The sequence below is a fragment of the Pongo abelii genome, chromosome 3 (assembly GCF_028885655.2).
Source record: "Pongo abelii isolate AG06213 chromosome 3, NHGRI_mPonAbe1-v2.0_pri, whole genome shotgun sequence".
NCBI lineage: Eukaryota > Metazoa > Chordata > Mammalia > Primates > Hominidae > Pongo > Pongo abelii.
Genome location: NC_071988.2, coordinates 209,692,414 through 209,706,144, shown reverse-complemented (window position 1 = coordinate 209,706,144; position 13,731 = coordinate 209,692,414). Strand labels below are relative to the sequence as shown.

Genomic DNA, 13,731 nt, shown 5'->3' with positions numbered 1-13,731 from the left:
AGGGGCAGTGGGGCGTCACTGAGACTGTGAGTTCTGAGAGTTTCTCACTCTCACGCAGTCCACACTCAGCCTCCAGCAATTTGCCCAGTCACTTCTCAATGTGCATGCTAGGCATGGCTTCAGGGGCTTCCACTCCGGATAAACTGATCTTGACTATGATTTTCTGTATTTACCTGTCTTCTAGTTTTGGGGTTGGAGTTTCACCATGCAACCTCAATTTTATGATGGGTCAAAGAAGTCATTTATTTTCAGCTTATTCTGTGTTTTATTGTTGTAAGAACAGGAATAATGACTTCCACGTTATTTACACGTCTGAGATGAAACTGGAAACCCCAACATCCTTATCTTCTTATCTGGACCTGTTTGCCTTTTCTTCTGAGCCATAGATTTCTATATACTGAGGCTATGAAAGGCACAAGTAAGAAGGGGAAAGCTAAACTAAGAGTAGATCTTTACTGAACCTGATTTTTCCTCTTTTCTGAGATTTTGTTGAATATTCTCTACCATGAATTACTCTATTCCTCGGTGATAATTCATCTTCAACTTGAATACTTATTTAGCGTAAAGTCTTGGATGTTCCTTCTTAATTCTGTTGATATCCTCAGTACCACCTGTCAAAGAGTGGAGACTAGGTTACGAGATTCCCAGAGCTAAGCCTCAATCTTCTACTTCTTTCCTTGCCTTTCTTTTTTAAAGTTATTATCATTTTCTCCTCTCATTCTCCTGCCCTTCTGAAATTTATGGCATGGAATTGTTTCATTTTGTTTGTTTAATTACTGGTAGTAGGGTTTATTTTTTTCACTGAGTTTTAAAAATTTTGTTAATTATCTATTGCAGTTGGAAGATTCTGTGCCTATTGTCAAGCTGACACTCCCCGGAATTTTAAAGAGAAGTTTTAAAGTAGGATGCTTTGGCTAGTATTTGCAGAAACACATATACTTTTTTTACATGATAAGCAAAACAATAGATACTTATTCTTCATCCCAAGGAGGAAAAAAAACCCTTGGAGGAATAATTCAGAGGCAACATCCTTAACAAGTGATCAGTAGACACAAGACTCATCTCAGTGAGCCACTGGTTCTGGAAGCTGTGTGACTTTGAACAGAGATATCTACAATCTTTCAATATTGTTTGTGCACCAACTGCATTCTTCATGTTGTATTACTGGGGATTTATTGCTGAGTAAAACAAATTCCTACCCTCAAGTAGTTTGCAAGCAAAAGAGTGAAATAATGATGAAAGTACAGAATTCCACTGCCTTTTCATGTGCTCAGAGATTACTTTCCTCATCTTTAAAATGAAAGGCTTGTCTAAATGACTGAGTGATATTGCACCTCTAACCCTAATATTCTTTGATTCCCAAGGACAAGAATCAGAACTAACAAGGTATATAATGACAAAAGAATTTTCATTACGAGGAACTTATCAAGAAATCATAGAGTGGAGAGACTTGCACTAAAAACACTTAAAATGAATGGGAAGCCCATCAGCATATTGTATGTCCATACTTTCTAAAAAGAGTTAAGTTTGTAAGCTGCTGCATTGGACCGTGGGAATTCTGGATGTCCTTGGACTGTATCACATGTGACTTCTTGGCAACTTAGATGAAGCAATTTTTTATTGCTTTGTCCATGTAATAAATGCTGATAAATTTTTCAGTTTAAAATTTACCAAGTCTGCTACTGTATCCCATAATTCTCAATGAAAGAAAATATTTACAGTTTTTTAACATGACAGGTAGAAAAATGATCAAAGGGATTTTCTTAAATTTCCTTCTAATTCACGGAAAAAAGAACACAGTCAGTGAGGGTCTTTGCTTCTGTTCCCCAATTTTCTTCATCCAAACGGCTCAGCCTTGAATTCAAGAGGAGTGGTGCAGGATTTAATTGCTCCCACTTGTCTTCCCTGTGCAAAACTGCAGCTAGAAGAGCAAATGATAAGTTGAGAATATTTAACACTCAGCAACAGTACCAGGAACTTGTTCAAATTTTGCTTTGAAGCTTCTTGACCTTCCAATGATTTATATCTTTCACACATGGTGTCATTAGAACTTCACTTGGAGAAGAACAGAAATAGCAAATAACGGCATCTTTCATCTATAACCAGAATATTCCAAGCCTTTTCAAAAGGTGCTGCAAAAAGAATAAAGTATGAGCTACCTAGGCGTTGTTTGTCTGAGTCTTGCATCCTACTCATATAAGTAACACAAAATTTTTTCAACAAGGACTATGAACGAGCTAATTATTTTTTAACGTATGTACAATTTATTCATGATAATATTGCCAGTAGAAGCCTGAAAATAACTGAGATGCCAATAAACAGGAAAATTACTAATTATATTTATACAATGAAATCTATGCAACTGATTTAAAATTAAGGATGCACCCTCTTATTTTTAGTGTATATATATAAATGGATATGTGGCATGTTGTCAAAGAAGGTTTAGAAGTTCAATTTAAAGAATACCAAAGATATCTGCTATTGTATAAGCAAAGAAAATGCTATACAGATGTTCTAAAATAAAACAAACACACCCATACTCTGACCACTGAACTTTGGAATAGTATTACTCTTCATTAGTGTCCTAAAATGTATGGACATTTTATGGGTCATTGTTTCAACCCTGTCTTTGGAGCTATCTGGAGTAGCACAGAACCAGCCTGTCTTTAGAGCTTCCTTGAGCAGCACAGAAAAGGGACTTTCAGAGCTTCAGGAGACAGTATTTCATCCAAGTGCAGCTTCCGGAAGTGAAATGTATTTAGAAGGTTTTCTCTGCTATTGTAATTTTCCAAGTAGACCCATGTGACTCTGCAAACCCTAGGCCTGAGCCGGGTTTATTTGAAATGTCAGCCAAACTACCAGCACCTTACATCATGATGTAGTCTGGCTCTATGTTCCCATCCAAATCTCATATCAAATTGTAATTCCCAGTGTTGCAGGAGGGGCCCAGTGGGAGGTGATCGAATCATGGGGGTGGACCTCCCCCTTGCTGTTCTTGTGATAGAATTTTCTTTATATCTGCTTGTTTAAAAGTGTGTTTAAAAGCACCTTCCCCACGCTTCCTGCCAGCCGGATGAAGATGGGCTTGCTTCCCTTTCACCTTCTGCCGTGATTGTAAATTTCCTGAGGCCTCCCCAGAACAGAAGCCTGTACAGCCTGCAGAACCATGAGCTGATTAAACCTCTTTTCTATATAAATTACCCAGTCTCCGGTATGTCTTTATAGCAATGTTGAGAACAGACTTACTCCATGAGCATCTCAAATGCCATCATCACAGGTAATATCTATTGAGCTCTCACTTCCGTGATTTCTAATAATGACTCCATGAGACAGGTGCTGTTATTGTCCTGTTTTTACAGGTGACATTTGCATAAAGTTGGTGACTTATTCTAGAGTCTCCAGCCAGAACTGAAATGTTAGGCAGTCTGACTTTAGAGACCTTGCTATTCTTCACTCTCTTTTAGGCTCCCTCCAAGGCTCAGTTTCAGCCCAGGATGCAACACACACTATGCAAAGATATAATAACTGGTTTAAAGAAAGCTAGATTCATATTGGCCCAGATCCTAGCCCCAGCACAATGTGGCAATATGGCAAATTGGCCCAGGAGTCTAGTTTGGAAATGCCTATTATTTGAATGATTTTATGTTGAATGATTTTATGCGGGGCTACTTTGAAATGTTCCACTAAAGCATTATTAAATGATGCCACACAGTCATATACTCTGGGCACCAAACAGCAATAGATGCAGCTACCTGCAAACATCCCCAAAGGCTTCAGGTTTACTTTTCCTGCCTGCTACCCACTAGCCAAATAAGTAATTCACTGCTTTTCACAACAGCCTCCTGCTCTTCTTGGCTCTCTACTGAGACTCATACCTATGCCTGTGTAAATGTTAGCCATCCTTCGTGGCTCCAAAGCTAAGGAAGCTTTCTCAGTTTCCCTAGGTGAAGTGACAGTACCTTCTATATATTCATTGTGACATTTGTCATTCATCATCCTCTGCATCTAAGATCCATTTTATTCCTCCCTTATTTTTCTTAGCCATAAGAGCATGTTTTTTTTGTTTGTTTGTTTGTTTGTTTTACCAAATTTGGTCTTTTGTACCAAACAATGACTTGCTCACAGTATGAATTCAGTAAACATTTTTTAAAATAAATAAATAAATAAGTAAAGAGTAAATGGATTGTGTTAGGGACCCATGACACAGGGCAATATAGGTTTAGCATTCCTAATCCAAAAATCTGAAATGTGAAGTGCTCCAAGATATGAAATTTTTGAGCACCAACATGGTAACACAAGTGGACAATTCCACACCTGATTTCACGTGATGGATCACAGTCAACATACAGTCAAAACTTTGTTTTATGCACAAAATTATTTAAAATATTTTATAAAATTACTTTCAGGCTATGTGTATAGGATACATATGAAACACTAATGAATTTTGCGTTTAGACTTGGGTCCCATCCCTAAAAGGTCTCATTATGTCTATGCAAATATTCCAAAATCTGAAAAAATTCAAAACACTCCCGGTTCCAAGCATTTTGGTTAAGAGACACTTAACGTGTATCAGCAAATTTTCAGAGAGAGGTTAATGGGAGGAAATATTCATAAAGCAATTGAACAATTTGGCATTGCCTCTGTAGAGCAATGCAGTTCCCTGGAAAACACGAGGCTTATCTTCATGCAGCTTTGCCAGATGGATGTGAAACTCCTCCAGCTGATCCTTGTGGAAACCCATCCATCTCATGTCACTTAAGTGAGGTTATATGGAAACGTGACTAATAAGACAAAAGGAAAACAAAGTTGCATGGAGTATTTGGGATAAAATAGCTTTCTTCACGTATAGATGTGTTTTTGTCATTGCACAAGGAATCTAACACTGACAAATAAGATCCCTCCACCTGCCTCGCTTTCTGTTCCAATAGATAGTTGGCAGACTCTCCTATGAAAGGCATGGGTAAATGCTACTTAGGTAACAGGTGGTGGAATAACTTACCTAACTATGATTTAAGGAGTATCACAATAGTTCTACCCATTGCTTGGGTTCCTTCATGTGGGAGATGCAGACTGGGCTATGTTTGGGACATTGGTCTCTGGGGTTCATTCATCACACTCCAGTATTTCAATCTCAGCTTCCTTTTCTGTACACTTGAACATTATGTAGCTGTAGATGAAAGATCTTTTGGCACTGGCATCATGAAAAGGTATGTATACAAGATAATACAAACATGCATATGTACAATAGGACTTGTCTCCTTCTCACCCCACCCACAACCTGTGCTTCCTGATGTTCAGGTACCTGAAAAGTCAAACACTGTGTCACTGACTGTGTATTAGCTTTTTATAGCAAGAGAAGAAAAGTGATGAGTGTGAATGTCATCAAGGTGGTGTTGGGTAAGCTCATTGCAACAATACTGCTGCACCAAAAGAATTCTGCTCTAGGGAGGCCTCTGGGTTCACTTCTGCTCAGATGGTGCTGAACTCCCACCAACTTTACTTCTGCTTTTCCAGGCTGACCATTCCCCTCCAGTTGACACATTATTTCAATAAACAGTGTTGACACTATTTCCACACCCCAGTTCCCGTGGACCTGGGAGATACCCTGTGTCTTCACCTGATGAACTACTTTAAATAACCTCACCTTCACGGGCAAGAACACCAGCTTCTGCATACTGTGGAGTTCACCCACCGTAGATTGTCCAGTTTCCTCCTGCTCTTTTGCCTCTTCAGGTATTGGAATCACACTCTTATTCTGAATTTCAGCTCTTTTCCTCCCTTCCTTCATACGTTTCTCTAGAGCTGAAGTGAATCATTATTCTTTGTTTGCAGAGAAGCTTCCTTTTCCTTTATGAAGAGGTCTCAGAATCTCCTGCCTTTCATAGACTTTCCCAATTAAATAAAAGAGCAATTTCTCTTTTCTTCCTTGTCCTAGAAACCGAGTCCCATATTATAAATAAGTGCTCAGGTTAGAAATATATATGCAAAACTTCTATTCTAATTTATGCCTTTTCTATGACATCCATATTTCTATATTGACAGATAAGAAATATTAGAAGATTTCAAATATACAGTTTTTTGCATAGCATCCTTAATGGTAATTCTGCTGTATTTGTGTTGGTTCACCCAGTCTCCCTTGCATCTTTTCTCTCTTTGGGAAGATTGGAAAGTTCAGTTATACTTCCCAGATTCTTTTGATGCTAGAATTCTGTGTTGATGAACTCATGAGATATTTGGAATGCAGGAGTGAGCAGATTCCATCTCTGTGAAAGTTTTGGAGGGTGCTGTTTATAAGAAAGTCCATGGAAACATGATGTTCCTCCAGCAGCCAGCCAGCGTCTGTTACATAGGCTCCTGAATATTGAGAGGCGGTGGTGGCAGAGATGCCAGTTTTAACCCCTTATTTCCAGCATAGTTCCAGTGTGGTGGCCTCAGAGAGAATAGCTCTATTACTCCAGTCTGTGTTGTTTGAAGTGTAATGCAATTCCAAGAGGCTAATCTCAGACCTACTCCTTAGACCTTCTACAGATCCTGAAAATATTTTACTTTGTGTGTTACATGTCTTTCCACTTAAAATGACTGGAATTGTTTGTGATTCTTGTAGAAAACCCTGACTGGGCCAGGTGCGGTGGCTCATACCTGTAATCCCAGCACTTTGGGAGGCCAAGGCGGGCGGATCACAAGGTCAGGAGATCGAGACCATCCTGGCCAACATGGTGAAACCCCATCTCTACTAAAACTACAAAAATTAGCTGGGTGTGGTGGCGCGCCTGTAGTCCCAGCTACTTGGGAGGCTGAGGCAGGAGAATCACTTAAACCTGGGAGGCAGAGATTGCAGTGAGCCGAGATGCTACTATTGCACTCCAGCCTGGGCGATGAGCAAGACTCTGAAAAAAAACAAAAACAAAAAAAAACCTGACTGATACCCTTCCCCATTGCTTAGACAGAAGATTGGCCTTCCAGGGACCTCCATCACCAGTCTCTGTATATGGATTCCATCAGCCCCGCAGTCTCATCTCGCAGTCCTCTTGCCAACAGTTTGTTCTCATTACACTGTCTAGAATCTGTCAAGCTCTTCCATATTTCTGTGCTTTGGACAGGCCATTTACTCCTAAAAAGTGTCCCACCCCTTTTTCTTACCCTCTGCCTGTCCTCCCTGACCCCTTTTCTTCTATGTCCGACTCAAATGTCTGCTTTGGTGACCATAAGTAGTTAAGGCAAAGCTAACGAGTTCTACCGTATCTGGTAGAGAATTCTGTAATTGAACTCATCACACCCTGTTGCCGGCGTGCATTCAGATTTCTTTTATTTATTTTTATTTTTTTGCTTTCAGATTTCTATCTCCTCTTCTGTACTGCTACTTTCTAACGCTCAGGCACCTTATGCACGGTTTGCTCTCAAACATCTAAGAAATTAATGATGACTACTTAATAACATTTTAAATAAGTACATGGAAATTATTTATAGCTTCCTATTTTCTTTATATTATTTCTGTTTCTTTTATATTTGATATACTTTGCAGCTACCTGTAAAAATAGTGGCCTCTTGGATGGAAAGGTTGTCTAGCAATGAATCAAGTAAAGCATTAAAACTTTCCACCCTCATAAACAAGATTTACCCATGTTGAGTGGCTGTTCTCTTGCTGACCCACCCCACTTAAAGCCTATACATTTGAGTATGGCCTGAACAAATTCTTGGAGGAGAGAAATTGAATCTGTTTAGCTTGTTTGATATAGGTACTGTGAATGGGGCTGAAAAGTATAGCTGGAGGATAATAATTTAAAAATTCATGCTAAGCGAGACTTTCTTACCAGGGGCTTTTCCATTCTGGGTTTGAACAGGGAAGTGGCCATATTTACCGCTTTATGTGTATGAAGAACAGGGAGTCAAAACTGTCTCCCACTAAGGGGGGCCCAATTACAGCAGAGGGCTGTTATACTGCTTCTGAAAACTGGCATTTCTTTTTATTGGTATTAATATTGAAATATGGCATGGTAATTCTATTACAGGACTTCTGTTAATACTGAAATGTGCAGCTACATTTCTGTATAAAATTTTACTTTCTACTAACTTTCTTGTGCTCTCTGATCATTTGTCTTTAAAACTGCAAGTATGCATTTGTGGGAATGCTAAAGCAAGGAATGTATAAAAGTTTATTTGTCTTTGCTTAATATAATTTGAGAGAATTTAGTTTTTCTGGCAGTATGTGCTTTTAACTTTTTCTAAAAAATATGAACTTGTTGACTATTTCTTTTCATGAGGAGACATGTTTTTCCAAAGAAACATTAAGATGACTTTTTAAAACTGAAAATTGTAACCACCATTTCATGCTTTTATGTTTTCTTTATATTACACTCAAAGTCAAAAGTCAGTAATGAATGCAAAATATTTATTAGGAATGAAGGTATAAATAGGGCCATAATAGAATACGGACAGGTTTTATATTGTTTTCATAAGCAATTCTAAGCTCCCTAAAGAAATATATATTCCCATCAGAAGAAATGCACACCAAATGTGTTTTTGTAAATGTGCTATTTTCACAGAAAGAACTTTCCAAGCTGCTTTTACAAACCAAAAATCTTTGCATCTTTGAGAATGAAAGTCGAAATGTGCCTAGTTACTGGATGGTGTGGGATGTATTAGCATCAACGTGTACCGTGAATTTTGGAGCATTTATGTCAACTAAATGCTAACTTTAAGCTCCATATGAGAGACAAGTTATATTCTATGGCCTGAAGATAAACTGAATTGAAAATACAGATTTCTTTACATTTAAACATTTCAGTGGTTCATCCTTTTGTGGCCACTCTGAAGAAGTACGAGAGACTCCCCACACAAAATCTGATTGAGAGGCCGAGACTGGTGATTCCACACATACACCAAGAGAACAGGAAAAGCTTTATTTCTCACATAATGAGAGCTTTTGGGGAGATCAGGGAGCAATTCCCAGGCAGGTCCAAAAATGTCTTGAATGAGCCAGGAAAGGAGACTGGGGTGGTGGCTTGAAGGTGGGGCTGGGGTGAGGGTTCCCTGGTGGGGCAGAGCCTTCCTGTGGGTGCCAAAAGACAGCAGCCCAGACATTCTCATCACCTTGCCCAGATGTGAGCAAAGAGGAGGAGGGAGAGGACAGGCTTCAAAGCTATCAGCAATCAAGCATCAAAAATTAAGTAAAGCTCTAATATGATCAGCCTTGGAATTTTCTCCATTGACAATTATTGAGCTCCTTAGCTCAATAATTATGACAGTTGGTAGCACACAAAGCGCTGGTGCAGGCCAGCCTGAGGAGCTGAGCAGAGTGATACATCCTGTGATGTGCCACGCTGGGTCTGCAGTCTCCGCCGCCGTGTACTAGCCCTATCACCAAGTCGTTTGCCCTGTGCGCGGTGTTGCTGTTGTTTTCTTTTTGCAGGGCTGTGATGAGGAATGGGTGGGAGTAAAGGAAAGCACAATGTCTGGGTCACAGCAGATGCACAATTCACAGGAGCTATGATTACATTTTGCTTGAGATTTTCTGAAATGTGAAATCCTGCAGCACTATGGCTAATGTGGATGCCCTAGTGACAGAGCAAATGAAAATAAAATGTACTCTTTGCCAAAGCCGGACATGAGTTAACGTTAGGCTCCTACCCTCACACAGAGGCTGGGAAGCAGGGGCTCCAGCTTCAGGTGTTGGCTGGAACAAACAGTAAATTCTTTTGGCAGCCTTGAGTTTGCTCAGGCAGGCACTTATGGGGGGGACTGGGGTCACCTGAGGGTTGCAGCCTTCAGCTGTGGGAAACTATGCTAGTGTTTGCTCAAGTCTTGATAGGCCAAGGTCGGGCCCTACTGGAGAAGAGAGCTCAGAGGAGGCTGGCTGGAGTTCAGTCAAGGAGAGAATCTCTGCCATCCTAAAATGGAATATTAAATAAATGGGTCTTGGAAATTTTATACTAAATTTAAAATTTACTAATTTTTTTTTACTAACATAAATGTGAAAAATCTTAGTCCTGTTTAGAGGTAAAAATCTCAGTACATAGAATTATTCACATCAATATGAGGTTAACAAAATAAGTTTTCCTTTGTGTGGGGGAGTTAGAAAAGTATTTTTAAAAAACCCAAACCTTCATTTTCAAGTAATTATAGATTCACAGGAAGTTGCAAAGAAATGTCCAGGAGGTCCTGTGTACCCTTCACCCAGCATCCCCCGATGGTAACAGCTTATGTAATTATGGCACAATATAAAAACCAGGAAATTGACATTGGTACAACCTTCAGAGCCCATTCTGATTTTGTGAGTTTTATTCTCATGTAGAAAAGTTAGTATTCTAATCCTACAGTAAAATGCTGCATCTAAATGCAGAAAAGAGAGGGCCGTTAGTCTTTATTTTTCCATGTCAAGTTTGGGCATGTACCCACGACTTGATACATACTATTTCTGGTACCTTTAATTCTGTCATCATTTTACCCCTGGATCAACCCTTTTTCCCATCCTTTTTGTCTTGTTTTACTTTAATTTTTATTTTGACATAATTTCAGAATCACATAAAAGTTGCAAGAATTGTACAAGAAATTCCCACACATGTCGTTTACCCAGATTCCTCAAATATTTACATTTTGCCACATTTGCTCTATCCACACTTCTTCTTCCTCTTTGTCCATCTGCACACACACACAGTGATGTTGTGATACAATACAAAATAAATATTTGGTCTCTGTCCTCTGTTTTCTGGCACAGAGACCCTAAAACCCTTGTGATTTTTTTGAACCATGGGGGTGATACGTGCATTTTGTTTTCTAATCATTGTTCTTTGACCCAGGTTTCTGATGCAGAGTTTCTCATCCCTTGCAATTTCCTGAGTAACAGGAGCACTTTTATTTGAATGCAACAAATCTTGGGGGAGTTCCTAGGGGTGGGGTGCACTGGCCCCTAGAAAGAACAAGCCAGAATTAGAAGCTTAGAACTTTAAGCCCCATCACCCATCCTCCAGGAAGCGGGGAGAGGGACTGGAGATGGAGTTGATGACCCATCACTCCTACGTCATGAAGCCTTAATAAAAAGCCCTGCACTGTGGGGTTGGGATTCAGCTTCTGGATTGCTGAACACGCGGAGATGCCTGGAGGTTGCTGCACCCAGAGACACATGGAAGCTCTGCCCCTTCCCACGTCTTGTCCTGAGCATCTCTTCCGTCTGGCTGTTCGTCTGTATTCTTCGTAATAAGTAGGTAAATGTAAGTTAAATATTTTCCTGAGTTCTATGAGCTGTTCTCACAAACTATGAAACCTGAGGAGAGGGTCCAGAAAACCCTGTGGATAGCTGGGCAGTCAGAAGCACAGGTCACAAGGTCGCCACCTGGGACTTGCTATGGGCGGCTGAAGTGAGGGCATCTTACAAGACTGGGCTCTTCCCCTGTGGGTTCTGCACTGACTCCGGTGAGTGTCAGGATCAAGATAACTTGCAGGACACCCAGTTGGTGTCTGCTGGACAATGAGTTGTTGACTTGGAGAAATCCACCACACTTTGGTCACAGAACATTCTGTTGTGTTGACTGTGCAAGGGAAGAAGAAGTGTTGGTTTTTCTGATACACACACACAGATTTTTCCCCTTTACTCCTAAATACTTCAGTGTTTATTTCAAAACAATAATATTCTTTTTCTTAACCATAGTACAAATATCAAAATTAGAAAATCAACATTTATATAATACTATTATACACCCTATAGATTTTATTTATATTTTGCCAGTTGTCCCAATAACGTCGTATGTAGCAAACTCATTAAGATATCGTGCTGTTTAAGTCTCCTCTAATGCGGAACGGTTCCACCGTGCTCCTTTGTCTTCTATGACACTGACATTTTTAAAGGGTACAGGCCAGTTATTTTGTAGAATGTCTGTCAATTCAGATTTGTCAGCTACTTCCTCACGATTAGATTCAGGTTATGCATTTTTAGCAAAAAGCATTGCATAAGTAATACTGTGTCCTCAGTGCTTCAGATCAGGAGGTAGAAGACGTTCATTTGTCTCACTATTAGTTAAATTAACCTTGATTATCTGGTTAAAATTGTTTAGACAAATTGTCTAGTGTCAAGTTATTTTTTTTCTGATTGTACTTATTAAGCTTATGAGAATATAAGTTTGTATGTCCTCCTCGCCTCCAATCCTCTAAGGCTTAACTCAAATATTGCTTTCCCTGCCTAAAATATTCTCCACTGTCTGCCTACACTACCAAGAACTTAGCTTCATTATCGTGTTCATTGTATTGAAAAGTAGCCATTCCTTTTTCTATATCACCTAATTGATTAGAAGCCTGTGTCATCAAGGGCTTTATCTTATTCCATGGTATATTCTAGGAAAATAGGAGGCTCTCAACAGCTATTAAGTGAATAAGCTAGTAAATGAACAAATGAATTCCAAAGGGTGGAAAGGAAAGGTATTATCTTCTCTGTTTTATAAAGAAGAATCCTGATGATCAGTATAGTGTGATTAAACTATGATGGCACAGTCTTAGTGTGGCTATTTGTTATGTAACAATGAATATTATTGAGCTCACTTTATTTGGATCTAAGAGGCTACTTTACTATACCCTAAGAATAGAAAAGAAAAAGGCTTTTTTGCATGAGGATTCACAATCACGTATGAATTAGAACATATTTCATGGCTGCTGATAGTACATAATACATAGGATATTAGCTAGTGTAACAATACTGCCAGGAAACAAACAGCCCACAACTTAGCATCTTAAAACCACACTTGGCACTCTGTCCATGTGTCTGGGGTCATCTGGGAGCCAGCTGACCTGGACTGAGTCAGCCAGGCTGGCTCCAAGCTTCATATTAGATGTAGTTATGCTCCACTTGTCTTTCATTCTCCTTGGACCAGCAGGCTACCCAAGACCAGAGGAATAGGGAGAGCTTTGTGGCTTGCAATGCCTCCCAGGGCTGATGCTCAGAGCTGGCACACTGTGACTAACACCCATCCACTGACCATGTGCTGAGCCAAACACATGGCCATGCCCAGCCGCACCAAAGCAGGCAAGTCTGCTCTGTCACTAGTCAAATGGCAAAGGGTATGCATCCAAGAAGGGTAAAGAATTGAGAAGAGTAATGGGAAAAAGATAAAGTCTATCATGGGATTACAAACATAAGTGTGGATATATGCAAACTCCAAACTGAGAACAGACACAGCCAGATTGCAAATTACATGCGAAATCTCTTGGGCGTTTGTGTGCCTGGGCGTCAGTGTATGGGTGCGCCTGGGCATCAGTGTGTGTGCGCTCCTGGGTGTCAGTGTGTGTTTGCCTGGGCGTCAGTGTGTGTGTGCCCATGGGCGTCAGTGTGTGTGAGCCTGGGCGTCAGTGTGTGTACGCGCCTGGGCGTCAGTGTGTGTGCACCTGTGTGTCAGTGTGTGTGTGCGCCTGAGTATCAGTGTGTGCACGCCTGGGTGTCAGTGTGTGTGTGTGCCTGGGCGTCAGTGTGTGTGTGTGCCTGGGCGTCAGTGTGTGTGTGTGCCTGGGCGTCAGTGTGTGTGCACCTGTGTGTCAGTGTGTGTGTGCGCCTGGGTATCAGTGTGTGCACGCCTCGGCGTCAGTGTGTGTGTGTGCCTGGGCGTCAGTGTGTTTGCCTGGGCGTCAGTGTGTGTGTGTGCCTGGGTGTCAGTGTGTGTGTGTGCCTGGGTGTGTGTGTGTGCCTGGGTATCAGTGTGTGTGTGTGCACATGGGCGTCTATGTGTGTGTGCACGCATAGGCATCAGTGTG

At 40.5% G+C, this 13,731-nt stretch overlaps 1 long non-coding RNA gene across 1 annotated transcript; it reads right to left on the bottom strand.

The window, feature by feature from the left end:
* Nucleotides 1-4,543: 4,543 nt before the first annotated feature.
* Nucleotides 4,544-5,820, bottom strand: LOC112133026 (uncharacterized). Its single transcript, XR_002914689.2, has 3 exons — nucleotides 5,693-5,820; nucleotides 5,036-5,167; nucleotides 4,544-4,781 (listed from the first exon to the last, which is right to left on the bottom strand). It is a non-coding gene; the product is annotated as an uncharacterized LOC112133026 (long non-coding RNA).
* Between the last annotated feature and the right edge of the window lie 7,911 nt (nucleotides 5,821-13,731).